An 11,493-nucleotide genomic window follows, 5' to 3' on the forward strand; every position below is an offset into this window, starting at 1 on the left:
AGCTGGTCTAAGGCGCATGTAGTTTTTACTCCAATGCACTGAGCACAAGATAGCAAATGCATCGCCCCATGCCTTCGTTTTCCCTTCATGTTTAGACCTCCTGCCCACAGCCGCACAGACCAGACCAAGGGCATTTGCTATCTTGCCTATGTGGCCAAAATGGCACTTGCGCTGCCTTAAGATAGCAAAACCACTTGCGCCAGCGCCGCACTGGCTTTGCGCTGGATGTAAGATAGGGCCCTTTATATTACTAGTTGCATGACAATGCATGGGATGTACAAGTATTGGAGTTTTATGTGACAGAAATGTCCTAAAATGTGCACTCTTGAAACAAAGATTTCTGTGACCCAACAAAATTATGTAATTTTGATATGTTTTATTGGTTATACCAGGACAGTTTTATTATTTTCCTAAATGAAGCATGACAGTGTTAGATAGCAGTGACAAATAGTCAGCAGGCTCTTGATTTTGCAGTGGAATGTACTTTCTGTTTTAGAAGTAGATTTTCTTTTGTTCTCTCAGTTTTTATTTTCTTGCTTCCATGTAGTACCTATCAAGCCCACTCTGTTACACTAAAACATTAGATGTTTTCTACACAAGTGCCCTGTGACATTGAAGCTTGCTAACTAACCAAAGTGCTGCTACAACACAAGGTTGTTCTACAGCTGCTTGTATCAGTTCCTTACGTAGCCCAAGCCATTGAAGATGCCTTAGAGAATAATTCCCTTCCAGTAGATGTAGTCCTGCCCACAAACAGAACCAGACTGGTGCCATGACCTGTTTCAGTTTCTTCATAAAGTTGCTCATTGCTCATTTTTCACTGTATTCTTGTTAAAGTCAGGTTATGTAACTTTACCATTTAGCTTAAAAGCTAAGTAATTGTATCAGTCGCACAAGTGTCATAAAGTCAGCAGATTGACTCATTAATGTGCATTTTAGAGCCATATTTACTTTTAGTGTGCTAATAATAGCTAAAACTAGCCACCATAGCATACTAAATATACACAACCCAGTAAGGTTGTAGCAGCCAAGACAAGTTGTTGTATTATCCAAAGTAGTCCATACAAAACATATTTTTCTACTTTCTGTGTGCCTGAAATGTGAACACTTTTGAATTAGTGATCTGTGGTACCTAAGCGTGATGGACAGTGTTGTCAGTTACTTGTAACCAGTGATACCAGGTTAAAAACAAAAACAAAAAGTTTCTTCCACAGTCTCTTCATAATTTGCTCCATCATTTGTCAGGTACCTGGTGCAGAAAAATAATCTGTGATAATGTCACAATAGCAGTTGAAGAGATCTGAAGTTTGATTTTGTCTCTGGTTTTCCTTGATATAGATCAGCTGTTCTCCCCTCTGACCAATATATGAGTGTCTGTAGTTTTTTTTGTAGCAGTGTTGTTGTATGATTACTGACAAGGTCCCCTGCACAAGTGAACCCACCACAGGTTTATAGTACCTTACCAAATAATGAGTTTGGACCTTGCAGTCTGTGGCTTACAAAGCGTTTGGGCACTGTGAAGAGAACTTTGTTTGTGTTTGATGATGCATTACAAATTAAGTGTAGTGCTCTTTCCATGGTATTTTGGATACTGTGTGGGTAATCTTTATTATTTAAAAGATATCTGTATATGATGCAGAATCTGTAGGCATCTGTAGGTGGTATCTACAGCATTCTGCTTTCTGTAGTCCGACCAACTCTGTTTTAGCTGACTTTAGTTGCATGCAATTCAACAGTTCACCTGGACAGCAAAAGAGGTGGAACACATTGGCTGAAATACATTGTTTGACCTCATCAGCAATTTAGCTATTTAAAAAATAATCTGCATCCATATGCCCAAATCTATGCCTGCATCTCAAGTTGCTGATTGGGCCAGAAACAGTGACCACTGCACAGAAGATGAGGTCTTGGCTCAGAAATCCGCTGACCACACCATACTTGCCAACTTTGAGACTCAAAAGTAGGGAGCATTTTGAAACCAAAGCAGGGGAGAAAATTTAAGTTTCCTGCATTTGCATGACTTTTAAAGAATGAAGATAATCTAACAATACGTATTGTACACATTTTCTCAAACAGATACCTACAAATGACTTATAAATGACAATTTAGGTAGAATACACAATGGGACCACAACATTTAGCCTAGTGGTCCAATTTCAATTTTTTTTTACAGTAACAGTTAAAATAATATTTTACAAATGTTTTTCTAGGAGTATATTCATTTTTGGGCTGTTTTTAGAAAAAATGTGTCCCTTTCTTTTGAAATTTTCCATAAGAAAAAGAGGATGTGAAAATACAGGAGAAATGTAATCCCAGAAGGAAACCAGGAGAGGGCAATGAAAAACAGGAAAATGGGGAGGGTTGACAAGTATGGATCCCCCAAATATTGGCCCTTGCAAGATGATAGCCAGTGGGTCCCAAGATGACTGTGCAAGTGTAGACTTGAATAATTAAGAGAGTCTTTGTTAGCCGAAACTGATTGCAGTTATAAGATATGCGTCTTAACCACTTGGTCACCAGATTACGCCTCCTCGATTGCCGCCCTGCCTTTACGAATAAGAATGATAACCAATTGATCTGGTCTTTGATAATATTTGTTGTCTGCAGGTGTGAATCTTGTGCTGCTCACACTTTATTCATTGAGCTTTGGCCCATTAAGAATTAAAAGGACAGTTCACCCCAAAATTAAAATGACATATTTTTCCTCTCTTACCTGTAGTGCTATTTATCTATCTAGACTGTAAACATGATCTGATTACTCAAGATAATCCACAGCCCTTGTTCTGAGCAGTTTCATGTAGGAACTACTGTCTTTCTACAGTAAAATTTACCTGAACTAGGGCCCCAACAAACAATTATTTTCATCATTGATTAATCTGTTGATTATTTTCTCGATTAATTGATTAATTGTTTGGTCAATAAACAAGTCTCAGAACAGCTGATTTAGACAGGGAGGGTATATTTTGTAATGAACCCAAGGAACCAAACCTGTTAATCGATGGTGTGGTGGTGCTACAGTGGTGATGCTCAGCCTTCAGGAGAAGCTGGATGTAGTGAGCAAAACAGAGATGAAGCCAGGTGCAGCTACTTACCCAGAATGTTACACTACTTTAAAAACTGTGGCAGAGGCATGTTGTTTTTGGCTACAAATGGACAAAAGAAGATACAGTGAGCCGAGCAACATATTGTATCAGCTGATAAAGTTGACAAGCCAAAGGTTCGTCACCTGTAACATTGCGTTTCTAACATAGAGTTATACATAACAGTGTTTCCCCTAGCTTTTTTGCTTGGGGTGGGTGGAATGAGCGTGGTCCGTCATTGTGGTCCTTGCAGGACCCTGTCGCCAAAGGACACCATTACCATGATTACAGAGCATTTGGACCTGAATAAACAGTTAACACTTATTTGTGTTCACATTTTTTATTTTAGCAATGGAACACTGTTTTTATTCATTTATTCATTCTTTTACTTATTTATGCATATATCCTTCCCTCCATCAGGTGCAGCGTTATGGGTGGGCCTTACAGGCCTGGGCGCACCCACTTATACAACTGGCCCACCTTAAATGACTGGGAGAACATGTATTTTCTTAATTTTTATTTTTAATTATTAAAATAAGCATTTTAATACACCCTTAAGACAAAAAAGTTTCCATTTGACAAAAAGACAACATTTATTTGGCTATTATCTATGTGAGGTCTGGACCGTGACTGCATGTCACAATATGGCGGTTGTTGAAGTGATGACTGGTGTACTGAGGAAAGCTTATCATTGTCTTATTTTATACCTGCAATTGCATTTTTCATCAAAACTAGAACATCTATAAAATGTAGACAATACAGGAGGTAGAGCTGAATGTTGCTGCCTGACTTGATGTCTTCAGATTACTGCACTCTCTCTCCTGTTAAAAGTCATTGTAGCTCACCCATTATTCTGATTGCTTCGTTTCTCTCTCTCCTTACAATTAGTTTAAAGAGTAATCAAGCCAGATCAAATGAAAATGCATTAAAATGAGTAAAATGACAGTTTTCTTAATGAATTGATATACTGATCTACTTGATCCATAGTGAAAACATAGATAAGGAGATATCCTGTGCCATTTGAAATAAATATAAACTGCAGACTGAAACTGTTCAAAAGATTTTAAAAGTGTCATAATCAACTGGAAGTGATTGTCGCCATCCACAGTATGATACCAGTGATTTTTGTTAAGTGAGATTACCAGTTGGAAACAGTGTTAACTTTTGTAATTAAAAGGCCCATCCGAAGTTACCGTTTAAATTAAAATCCTGGCGCCATCCATCCATCCATCCATCTTCATTAATCAATTCACTCACCAAGTTCGCTCTTGGACAGCCATGTTGGATCAAAGCCAGACTGACGGTGGTGACCCGTCTGCAGCTTTTTACTGCATGCTCCGGTGGGAGGGCTGGAACAGGTGTGTTTGGGTCTAGTCGTGGCGATGTTAACAGGGGCAGGAGATTAACAAGCGCTGTGGTCGGGGCTGGGAGAGATGCTCTCATTTTGGCTAACACTGGCCACAGAGCTACCTGTGCTTCTCGCCTCGACACGTACGGTTCATTTAAAAAACACCAATATTTTTGCTTGGCGGGGCGAACAGTTGGGGAAACTCCATTTACAATTTTTGTTTGTTTGTTGTAGTTTTTTACCGTAACGGTCGGAAACTCTCTTGGTTCATGGGTAAGTGCTGTGAGAGAGGAGCGAGGGGGTAGACCCACCCATCACAGAGGAGAGGAGAAATGCATTGAAATTAATGTAATGAAACGATAGCAACACATCCAACTCTGAAATTGCACAAATTAGAGTTAGCTTTTTTCATTTGATAAAAAGAACACTTTATAGGCCCTTTTAAAATATCATCCTGTTGGCAGGGCGGGGGCGTCTGTTGGGAGGGTGGGGCACCCTGCCAAATACACTATAGGGGAAACACTGCATAAAATACATTAGCATTCTGATAGTCCAGTTTTGCTCGACCCTGTCACTCTTCTTCAAAATCAGTTTATGGTTTGAACAAATATAGCTGAATCATATTATGTTCACACCAAAGGGGAGTAAGCTTTTTCATCCAATGAAAGGGGGTGGAGATGGAAGGAACTGTGTGCATATTCATGAAGCAGACAAAACTAAATGGAGGCCAGGCATAGAGCTACATTTAAGCCATTTTAACAAGGTATTTTAACTTATTTTTCAAAAAAATGTCAGACAAAATTTATCATTTCTTGCAGAGCATTTTATATTGTTTAAAACATGACAGGAGGAGGAAGGTGGAATCAGAGAATTTTACCTTTTCTTAAAAGCCTCAAACTCAATCATCAATCAAATAAGCAAGGTCTGTGAATTATGTTAAGTAACCAGGTCATGATTTCTGTAAAGTAATTCTGGTGTTAAATTTTTCAAATGTGTTTTTTTCTGCTTTGAGCACCACAGGCCGAGTGCTGTTTAGTCCCATCGTATTGGAGAGAAGGCAGACATCTCTATGGCTGATGTCTCCAAAACTCAGTAAGTCACATCAAAATGATGTAGATGGATAAATAGCAGTACAGGCTGGGAAAATAATATGTATTTTTGATTCGATTTGTTTTTGAACTGTCCCATGGATAGGGTAAGAAATACTCTGCTGCCACGGAGCTGTGAGTGTCTACACTAAAAACGAAATACTTAGCATTGTTTAAATATTTGTTGAGGCTACTGTTGTCCTGAGTGATATAGTATCAAGTTGCTTGCTGCATGGTGATTCTGTTTGGAGTTGGAGCTCATTTAAGTTGAATCCTGAAAGCATCTTCTGACTAGCTCAGCTCTAGGATGTGCAAGCACAACTGATTTTTATGTTTGTTTACACAATGATGATCACTTTTACATTACTATGTAGTGGTTGTGGAATTTGTCTTTTTTTAGTTAGTTTTCACTCTTGGTGTAGAGGGCATAATGCTGTGTGTTCTAAGGTTGGGTGATTGGGCAAATATGTTGTCCATCGATGATGGGCTGAATTCATCGCTGGTTGATTTTGGGTTGATATTTGTCATTCTGTAGAGTGACAGCTGCTGCTCAGCGCCACACTCTTATCCAGTACAGTACACATCCACTCAGCCGGACCATGAGTGCTCTGAGCTGGGTAAGGAGTGAGAGGAAAACAGTCTGCAGAATGAGACTCATGGCACTCTTTTCATGCAGTGTATTCAACAAACCAGTTTTTGTGACTGTTAGAAGACTGGACTGACTTAGTTGTAGGTTAGGTGAATTTTACATTTTTTTCGGTGGAGTTTGAATGAAGTGTGTTTAACTAGGAGTTAATGAGGCAATGAAGCCCATCTTAGTTCAGTAAAAGAGAGAACATCAAGAAACACAGAACTTCACTTCAGAAGGTGAACAGATGTATTTCTCTATTTAAAAAGGAAAATAGGTGTGAGAATATTTCATTTGGACTGGAAAATTGTAACATATCGCCCAACCCTAGTGTGTACAGCCATGGCCAAAAGTTTTGAGAATTACACTAGCATTGTTTTTTACAAAGTTTGCTGCTTCAGTGTTTTTAGATCTTTTTGTCAGATGTTACTATAATATAATGGGGTGGAGGGTCAAAGGCTTTTATTGACAATTACAGTAAGTTTATGCAAAGAGTCAATATTTGCAATGTTGACCCTTGTTTTTCAAGACCTGGCATGCTGTCAATTAACTTCTGGGCCACATCCTGACTGATGGTAGCCCATTCTTGCATAATCAATGCTTGAAGTTTCTCAGAATTTGTGGGTTTTTGTTTGTCCACCCGCCTCTTGAGGATTGACCACAAGTTCTCAATGGGATTAATGTCTGGGGAGTTTCCTGGCCATGGATCCAAAATTTCGATGTTTTGTTCCCCGAGCCATGTAGTTATCACTTTTGCCTTATGGCAAGGCACTCCATCATGCTGGAAAAGGCATTGTTCGTCACCAAACTGTTCTTGGATGGTTGGGAGAAGTTGCTCTCGGAGGATGTTTTGGTACCATTCTTTATTCATGGCTGTGTTCTTAGGCAAAATTGTGAGTGAGCCCAGTCCCTTGGCTGAAAAGCAACCCCACACATGGATGGTCTCAGGATACTTTACTGTTGGCATGACACAGGACTGATGGTAGCGCTCACCTTTTCTTCTCTGGACAAGCTTTTTTCCAGAAGCCCCAAACAATCGGAAAGGGGATTCATCAGAGAAAATGACTTTACCCCAGTCCTCAGTAGTCCAATCCCTGTACTTTTTGCAGAATATCAGTCTGTCCCTGATGTTTTTCCTGGAGAGAAGTGGCTTCTTTGCTGCCCTTCTTGACACCAGGCCATCCTCCAAAAGTCTTTGCCTTACTGTGCATGCAGATGCACTCACACCTGCCTGCTGCCATTCCTGAGCAAGCTCTGCACTGGTGGTGCCCCGATCCCGCAGCTGAATCAACTTTAGGAGACGGTCCTGGCGTTTGCTGGACTTTCTTGGGCGCCCTGAAGCCTTCTTCACAACAATTGAATCTCTCTCCTTGAAGTTCTTGATGATCCGATAAATGGTTGATTTAGGTGCAATCTTAGTATCAGCAATATCCTTGCCTGTAAAGCCCTTTTTGTACAAAGCAATGATGGCTGCACGTGTTTCCTTGCAGCATGGTTAACAGAGGAAGAACAATGATTTCAAGCACCACCTCATTTAAAACTTCCAGTCTGTTATTCTAACTCAATCAGCATGACAAAGTGATCTCCACCTTGTCCTCATCAGCACTCTCACCTGTGTTAACGAGAGAATCACTGACATGATGTCAGCTGGTCCTTCTGTGGCAGGACTGAAATGCATTGGAAATGTTTTTGGGGGGATTAAGTTCATTTTCATGGCAAAGAGGGACTTTGCAATTAATTGCAATTCATCTGATCACTCTTCATAACATTCTGGAATACATGCAAATTGCCATCATGGAAAATGAGGCAGTAGACTATGAAAATTAATATTTGTGTGATTCTCAAAACTTTTGGCCACGGCTGTACACACAAAAGTAAAAACATGCTACACACTGTCTTTCACATTGTTAATATCACAACCTACTACTCAGATATGGATGCACTAGTTGATTTTATCTCAGTCAGAATTATGCTGTGTGCATGTGGCCAATGCTCACTGCCACAGTTAACCAGTAAGGGACACAATGCAGCTGGATGTGATTTGAACACTTAAGTCAGGCAGCATCATTGAACAAAAGATTTCAGTGTCTCTTTATGATCAGATGTGCATTATTTCATACCATCTGGTGGAAAGATGCAAGCTAAGGCAACTGATGATCCATTTTATTATCACTATTAATCACTTCCTTATCTTTTAGATGAATCGTTGCCCATCACATTCTTCAGTTTTTTTTTGTGTGTTGTTGTAGACTGCAGAACTGATATTAGGGTGTGTTTGTGTGTGTGATTAGTGGACTACACGATTCAGCGTCACCACCCTTGCCAGTTAGGACCAGAAATACTAGTTGATTAAATTATTTAGCAATGTTTTATTCATGCATGATGCCACTTAATTGTTGCCTCCATGGTGTTATGCAGCTGCCTGCCACTAGTCCAAGTAATCCCACGTTTTTATCAGCAAAGTCGGACAGATGACATCTTATAAAACCAGCACAGTTTGGCAGTTTTTTAATCTAGAAAATCGATATAATATTGACTGTAGACTGTGACAGAATAAGATGTTTATAATCTGTCGACTGGAGCAACATGTGATTACATTAAGCGCAGACATGGACAATACCTGCAAGCAGAGCAGCTGCTGCTGCTATTACTGCTAAAATTAGGCATGCTGTGTGGCAGGCTGACAGCTAGAATCAGCTCCAGGTTGTTTACCCACATACACTGTGATCCTCTTCAATCTGAAATGGTAAAGCATGTAGTGAGTTGTCATGTTTTGTAGGTTAATGTGTAATGTTTGTACTGCATGGTGTAAAGTGGCATGCATTTCAGCGGTATTTACAATACAATTTGGCAATTGTAGACTGTGATTAACGGCTTGAAATGGCTCTTAATACACACTATTTTTTCAAACAGTGTTTAAATAAGTTGTGCTCAATTTTAACTGCTTTCTGAGTGTTTTCTTACTTTTAGACTAGTAGACTAGTCTGAATCAAATTTTAAAAGTGAAATAAGTTGCCAGGAACATCCCCGTTGATTATGAGCCTACACTATAGAGAGTTAAAGTCCCCCCCCTTTGGATGTATGCCCCATGGGACCTATGTGCCCGATTGGAAAAATAGGAACAGTAGTTTATGGAGATATACAAATTATTTTTGATCCCCTTTGAATTGTGTCATGAGCTACACATATGCTGTTTGCCAATTTCAAATCCAACTTTACGAGACAAGAAAGTTTCAATTTGTGGTAGGTTTGTTGTAGTTTAGTTTTGTATGAAAGTGCTCAGTGAACTACGTCTCTTATCTCTCTAAATTATTTATGATCACAAATATTGCTGTCCCTTGCAAAGTTATCTTTCTTGAAGTGTTTTGTCCAACAGCTCCTGGTCCTTTCATCAGCAAGGAAGAGAAAAAGCAAGTGACTGCATCCCATTATGAAAAACACAGGCATATTAACTTAAGCAGCTAACATTAGCTTTTAGAGGAAGAAAGTCATTCAGACAACCTCTGGATGTGTAGTCTGTTGTGCAGGGAAGGAGCTACATAAGATCATTGGCAATAATTCATAATTAATAATATTAATTATGGATTATTAAAATATTTGATTAATTAATTAATAATTAATTAATTATTACATAAGCATAATATTCTAATTATCTTATAACAGGGCACCACCGGGGAAAACCCGGACCAATGATCGGACGTAATTCAGTCTCAGAGTGTTCGTAAGAAGGAGTGGAGCTCAGGCACTGACCTCGTCAACCAGCTTTATCACAATATGCAATGAAAACCCAGGACAACTTCTCTCTGCAATATGACAAGATTTATTCACACTGATGACATTAATTCATAACCAACATCAACACTGCTGTATAAACCCTATCGACTATAAAACATTACCAAATCAAACAAGCATCAAGAAGGGTGTGTGTGTGTGTGTGTGAGAGAGAGAGAGAGGGTGTGGAAGAAAGTGGGTGGTTGAGCGAGTGTGTGTGTGTGTGGGTGTGAGTGAGTAGGGGTGTGAGTGAGTGGGGGTGTGAGCCCAAGCGGGGGTGAGATGTGGCAAGATGGCAGCAGTGACGCTGCAGGCTACGTCACGCGAGGGCCACTGACCACGCCCGTAATGGCGGCTCGCCAGGAACGCACGTGACTCACAATAAAGGAGGGGCGTCGGGAGCGAGGGAGATTCAAGTTACTTGGCTCCAAGTGTAGGTTAGTAGGGAAGAGGGAGAGAAAGGAAAGCACTCAAGTGTGTCGTCACGCAGGCGGTATTGAGGTGCAGTAACCCATCTGTGTTACGCAGAGACGCGCTCGGCTCAGCTGGTGAGCGGCGTGAATCTGGACATTGAACCAACACAGCCGAAGTACTGACCAATCCCGCGTGCGGGGCGACACTATAGCGGTCCGATGAGGTCGGATCACTATGTATCACAAGCAGACACAAATGAGCGGAAGGAGAATAACAAACACAGCAACACAGGCAATATCTTTAAACATTAAAACGCAGCCTAGAACCGGACGCGGTGGTCCGTGTTAACACAAGCCCTGTACAAAACTTAAAAAGGAAACACACACTATCTTATAACTGCCCAGAGCTAAAGCCTCTTACTATTGCAGAAAGTGGAGTGATGTGTCGTCGTTCCTCGTGCGTCCTTGTTGCGGCAGAGGTAACAGGGTTAACGGCTCCCAGCGGCTAACGGGTCCTCGGCGAGGGGGCAAGTCTCTGGCGAGGTGAGGCGATTCCGGCTCGTAGCGGGGAATCACTCGGGAAAGAAGGGGGTCCTTGTCCTTCTTCTTGAAGCAGGCAGTCCTTGTTATCTGCCAGGCTTCGCATCCGCAGGCATCCAGGTGAGAGGGTCAATCCGTGGTCTCGTACCGGGCGGCTCTGCGATCCTCGGCGAGGGGCAAGTCTCTGGCGAGGTGAGCTGATTCCGGCTCGTAGCAGGGAATCACTCAGGGAAAGAAGGGGATCCTTGTCCTCCTTCTTGAAGCGGGCAGTCCTTGTTATCTGCCAGGCTTCACATCCGCGGGCATCCGGGCGAGAGGGTCGATCCGTGGTCTTGTTCCGGGCTGCTCTGCGTTCTTCGGCGAACAGGGTGAGGGAGAGGAGAGGAGGTCAGCTCGACCAGCGAGGGAAATCCGTAGGCCTAATGCGTCTAATAATGCACAGTCACTTGGTCTAAAGTGTTCGCCACGTGGGACGAGTTGTTAAGCTTTAGGGACAGTTGCGGTTACTTCCATTGACTATACGGGTCACAGTCGGAAGCGTTGCCTTCGGGTACGCTTCGCGTTAATATAGTTCTGCGTGACGTCATTGGCCATGGCAGATTTCACCCAATGGGAGCTTTGGATTC

The sequence above is a fragment of the Lutjanus erythropterus genome, chromosome 7, assembly GCF_056507025.1.
Source record: "Lutjanus erythropterus isolate fLutEry1 chromosome 7, fLutEry1.hap2, whole genome shotgun sequence".
Lineage (NCBI taxonomy): Eukaryota > Metazoa > Chordata > Actinopteri > Lutjaniformes > Lutjanidae > Lutjanus > Lutjanus erythropterus.